Consider the following 6,043-nt stretch of genomic DNA (forward strand, 5'->3'; position numbering starts at 1 on the left):
AAACTCGGAAAGCGATGGCATTCTTAAGTTCAGCTCAATGGCTCGTGTTTTTCAAACTTCTCAGTGTTATTCTCCGAGTTACTTTCAATTGGACTGACAATTGAAATTGCGGCTGCATTTAAATCACCTTTTACGCTTCCGTTTGGAGCAGCTGTTCTTTTCACGAAAGAGTAAGAAATCCCGGGAGTCTGGCAGCGGAAGCGTTGCGGCGGATTTGATTTACACGTCGGCGGCTTCCCAGATTGTTCACCCTACGTCCCTACTGCATTTCCCCCTGCTGAGCTGATTTCTGTGTTTACACACGGCAGGACCACCGTGCAGGGGAGTGGAAATCGGAACCTGGAAGGTTTAGGCCTAGAAACACAATGACCAACATCCCCCACTTTGTCCAACAAGGACATCTATACACCAAGATGGCTCTTTGTCCACCAAGGACATCTATACACCAAGATGGCTCTTTGTCCACCAAGGACATCTATACACCAAGATGGCTCTTTGTCCACCAAGGACATTTATACACCAAGATGGTTCTTTGTCCACCAAGGACATTTATACACCAAGATGGTTCTTTGTCCACCAAGGACATTTATACACCAAGATGGCTCTTTGTCCAACAAGGACATTTATACACCAAGATGGCTCTTTGTCCAACAAGGACATTTATACACCAAGATGGCTCTTTGTCCACCAAGGACATTTATACACCAAGATGGCTCTTTGTCCAACAAGGACATTTATACACCAAGATGGCTCTTTGTCCAACAAGGACATTTATACACCAAGATGGCTCTTTGTCCACCAAGGACATTTATACACCAAGATGGTTCTTTGTCCACCAAGGACATTTATACACCAAGATGGCTCTTTGTCCAACAAGGACATCTATACACCAAGATGGCTCTTTGTCCACCAAGGACATTTATACACCAAGATGGTTCTTTGTCCACCAAGGACATTTATACACCAAGATGGCTCTTTGTCCAGCAAGGACATTTATACACCAAGATGGCTCTTTGTCCACCAAGGACATTTATACACCAAGATGGCTCTTTGTCCAGCAAGGACATTTATACACCAAGATGGCTCTTTGTCCAACAAGGACATCTATACACCAAGATGGCTCTTTGTCCAGCAAGGACATTTATACACCAAGATGGCTCTTTGTCCAGCAAGGACATTTATACACCAAGATGGCTCTTTGTCCAACAAGGACATTTATACACCAAGATGGCTCTTTGTCCAACAAGGACATTTATACACCAAGATGGCTCTTTGTCCACCAGGGGCATCTATACACCAAGATGGCTCTTTGTCCAACAAGGACATTTATACACCAAGATGGCTCTTTGTCCAACAAGGACATTTATACACCAAGATGGCTCTTTGTCCAACAAGGACATTTATACACCAAGATGGCTCTTTGTCCACCAGGGGCATCTATACACCAAGATGACTCTTTGTCCAACAAGGACATTTATACACCAAGATGGCTCTTTGTCCAACAAGGACATTTATACACCAAGATGGCTCTTTGTCCACCAGGGGCATCTATACACCAAGATGGCTCTTTGTCCAACAAGGACATTTATACACCAAGATGGCTCTTTGTCCAGCAAGGACACTTATACATCAAGATGGCTCTTATATGAAATGCCTTGTAATTATAATATAATTATTAGCCAAAAATCTTTCATCACTCCCCCCCAGTGGGACTCATTTTTCCTTGCTTTCCGTTATTCGGCAGTTTGGTTTCATACATACAAGCTGCTAGTGTACAAAGACAGAAGGTTCCGGCAGCTCCACAGGAACTGCTAAGGTAACAGAAGCACCTGCATGCTGAGTGTGGACACAACGTTGCAGATAATTACAGCCGAACGCGAGGTACGTGTGACTTAGCACACTTGACACGCCCCAGTCGAGAAAGCCTTCACCACTGATTTCTATTTTTGAGTTCAAAACATGGCCACCCCCCTCCCTTATTTATATATTCCTTACAGCACGCCCAGAGCAAGCTGCACCCTTCGTACCTCACAGGGCAACCAGTGACTGGCGTAGCCACACGTGTCTCACTGCACGTAACTCACTCGAAAGCCAACCACGGACGAACTTGTGGGTGGAGCTAGATGGAAAGTGCATAAGAGAGTCCAGTGTCATAAGAGGGACTATATTCGCACAGGGCGGGGCCAACCTTATCATTAGCCAATGGCATGTTTCAAATTGGTGAGTGACAGGAGAGTGACAGGAGAGTGGGCTCCCCAGGGGCCAATCAACTTTCAGCTTCACCCCACATCCTTGTCTCTTTGCGCTACTTCTTCCTCGGTGGGTTTCCGCAGCCCGGGCACCTAATTAAGAAAAAAGAAAAAAAAAAGCCCACTGTTAATGTCACGTCTCGTACAGCCCGCGGTTTTGTTCGGTGGCTCACAGCAGCACAACCGGGATTCGTAGGCAAGAACAGGGAAGGCGAGGAGGAGAAAAAAAACTTTTCGACAGGCTCAGTGACCTTTCCTGCCTTTCTCTAGTGCTTGTTAAAGCGCCGCATATGAGCCTGAATCAAATATCAAACCAGATGGGATTCAGCCTGCTGAACTAAACTTGGCCAATTACGGCGGCGATCATTCAGCCGGCGCACACGGACCGCCATGTAATCTCCGTCTGACTTTGAAGTTCCCGATAAAACCCGCTCACTCTCCTCCCAGGATGGGAAATAGGATTCTTTCGTTTATTATGTGATGATAACTGGTTATGCCACTCCCCCTCCCAACCCCCCCCCCCCCCCAGCTGATGCAGTACCCTCTTAAAGCCGCGACACCTCACGCCACGTCGAGATGAGTGCAAAAAGAATTAAAGAAGATAAAAAAAAAAAGTCTAGACCACTGCCGCCCATCCATCCCACCACCCAGTAAGGGGGATCGCGGGACTTAGATGAAGCTCATTGCATCATCGAGCCAAGGCGAGGTCGCCCCCTGGTGGACGGCCTTAACGAGACCTGAGAATGTAAGCGGGGCCTTATCGCGCGTCCGCTAATCAGGTTCCGTATCTGTGTGCCGGGCCTTAAATACGTTTAAGCTCTGCAAGTTGTCGTCTCCCTCTGAAAACCATGGCGACACATTAGTTGCGAAAAATGCCCCCAGAAATTGCCAAAACACCCAGCAACCGAAAACTATACTGAAAAATGCACCAAACTGACCTGGCGACATGCAATGAAATTCACTGAAAGTGCAGGATCTCCATCGCGTATCCCCATTAAATATCAAAATATCAAAAGCCTTCCAAGACATGCCGGCTGAAAAGGATAACCTACATAGTCGACAGGATTCCTATTCTTTGTCCGGAAACGGCTGTGTTTCCATGTTGTGTTTCGTAATAAAACGCAGCTGAATCCAAGTCACGGTGCCGTTTGAATGCCAGCTACATGTTCGTGCTCATTCCGAAGTGTCTCGCGTTCATTTTTAATAACGGGTGGCATTAAAACAGTCATATTCGGAAACGGCGTCTCTGGATGACAGCCGGCGCTCTCCCGATAGCAAGCGGGGTGGGGGGAGGGGGTGGGAAATATTGCAGAGAACCTGGCCGGCTGACCTGGGACATCAATCTAGATCCGTCTTCCCTGAGGCCATCTCGCATCTCGCAGCGGTGCAGGTCCGGACATGTTATAAGGCCTGTAATGGAATGGAGGTGGTGAGCAGGTGATACAAGGTCCACGGGTTCCTCCAGGGAGAAACCTCACTCCACACATCTTTGGCTCTGCAGAAACTTCTCCACAGAAGCCACCAACTCCCATCAACCTACAAGCTAACCCTTGTCCTTCTATCATCATCTCATATCTGCCATGCACCCAGGGGCAGGTTTGCGGTTCCCCCACTCCTCATCCACCCTTAGCTGCTCCACAGACTAAATAAATATCTAGGAGATCGTAGCTAGCTAGCTCTCTGATTAGCAGAACGTGCTGCTTCAGCAAGTAGCTCATTTAATGTTTAATGTAGTGACTATTTGTGGCCAACAGGGGGCCCACAAATGCATAGTTTCGCTGGTGGTAAACATGGTCACTGCATTCCCCCCCCCCCCCCAATGGCCGCATTTCAATTGCAAAGTAACCCACTCTCTAAGGTGGGTTGGGCACATTAATTAGCACGGTTGCGAAAAGGAGGACAAAGTACTCGGACAGTCCAGGTTTTTAGGCCATTACGAGATTGAGGAAATCAGACGGAGGAGGTGAAGCGATACCATCCTCATCGAATCGCTGTCGAGATTTCATTGGAGGAGGATCAGAGATTCCTTCTAAAGTCAGGTTTCTGTACTGATATGTCAGTTCAAAAACATGGCTGGTGGGCACCCGTTGCCCCCAGGAATGCGGTAAGCTGTCGGTACCCCCTCCCGTGGCTTGTCTGGAGACGCCGCAGGGCCCGTGCCTGCCCACTGCAACCCTGAGGTCGTACCACCAAGCCAGGAGAATGCAACACTGCTGCCATCTGCTGGCCAGTAATGTAATACCTGGTGACAGCATACCCTGCAGAAGCTGCTCAATCACTGACTCGTGGTGAGACCTTACCAACCTGTGACTAAGCCCTCCGCCATCTCATCTGCTCACTCTTAATCCCCAGAGCCTCCCGAAAATGCAACAAACGCAGATAATTATAATGAATAGCTGGAAAGGAGATGCAGACATTGGTGAAGGCCGTTCCTCTAGAAGGTGCCAAGGCACATGCCGCTAATTGCTATCGGCACGGCGATCACCCCGCAGTGACCCCAGAGCGCAGCACAACCGCTTCAGACCGGCTTCCGGGGGGGACGGCAGCTGGCTTCTGCCAATTAGGAGTATAGTGGGGAGCATTCGTCCCCAGGAACACTGGGGCATGAGCAGGCCTCCGTGCAAGGTCTCCCCGCCCCCAGAGGGCTGCTCACCCGAGCCGTCATCAATTCAGACCTAATTGCAGGCCGAACGGAATAGAGGGCCAGATTCAGTGACGCCATCTGGACACCATCACCGAGCTTCCGAGTCACTGCGTGATCCTCTCATAAGGCAACGTGACACAGCCAGTGTACACAAAGGCAGCACTGCACGAGGACTCGACCTCTTCACCTCCAAGCACGTGGCACATGGCACAATGAGATCACATTAGTGCTAAGGGGCTTCAACTCAATTCATTTTAGTATTATATAGTGCCTTTCACACAAAACAAAGCTCTGGGGGTCTAAGGTCAACTGGCTACCCCCCCCCCCCCCAGACATGCTAACACTAGAAGGGCTGGAGCAGTTGACACCTGCGAAGTCTAGATGCTTCAGCAACTGGGGTCATGAAATGAGAAATGAAGGGACACTGAAATGACTAATAAGTCCGGGTCTGACCAGCCCTGCTCAGCTCCGTGGCCCTGCAGGAATCTCCCGTTTGGGACAGTCGACCCAAATCTGAGGGGACCCACCCTCCATAATCTGCAGCCTTGTCTGTCAGCAAGACCAACAGAAGTACATTCAGTAGTACATTTCCCTGAGGATTCAAACACTGACTCAGACAGTGACTCATCTTTGGAAGTGTTTGTCTCTGAAGACTCCATGGAAGGCAGAGGGGTGATGGATCCCCATCCAAGTCAAAGCCGGGAATGGAAGCAGGGGAGCATACAGGGGCGGGGCTCCCTCGTCACTCATCGATTCAAAACATTTCATTGGCTAACGATAAGGTTGGCCTATCCAGATGAATCATACTTCCCACCATAAAAAAATGCTAGAACCGCCCCAACTTTGTAATCAGGCGTCGACCTCACGGGCTGCATCTGAAGAGCGACAAGCCTGTCCCATCTCAAAGGCTCCTTCAAATGTGGTCTAGAAATGCTTCCTTCTTTTGCCGAGTCGCAAAGGATCCACCCGATGGATCCTACACAGCCTAACATATCCCAAGATGCATTGCGCAGCGGTAAAATGGGTTCGTCCCAGCTAGGTGATAGGAGCGGCGTTTTGAGACTCAAGGGTAAAGGCGGAAACAGCTGGCGATGGCCAGATCATCCCATTTCACAAGGCTTTCCGTTTGACCTTCAGACAAGGACACGGT

This window comes from Brienomyrus brachyistius, chromosome 24 (assembly GCF_023856365.1).
Source record: "Brienomyrus brachyistius isolate T26 chromosome 24, BBRACH_0.4, whole genome shotgun sequence".
In the NCBI taxonomy this organism is placed as follows: Eukaryota; Metazoa; Chordata; class Actinopteri; order Osteoglossiformes; family Mormyridae; genus Brienomyrus; species Brienomyrus brachyistius.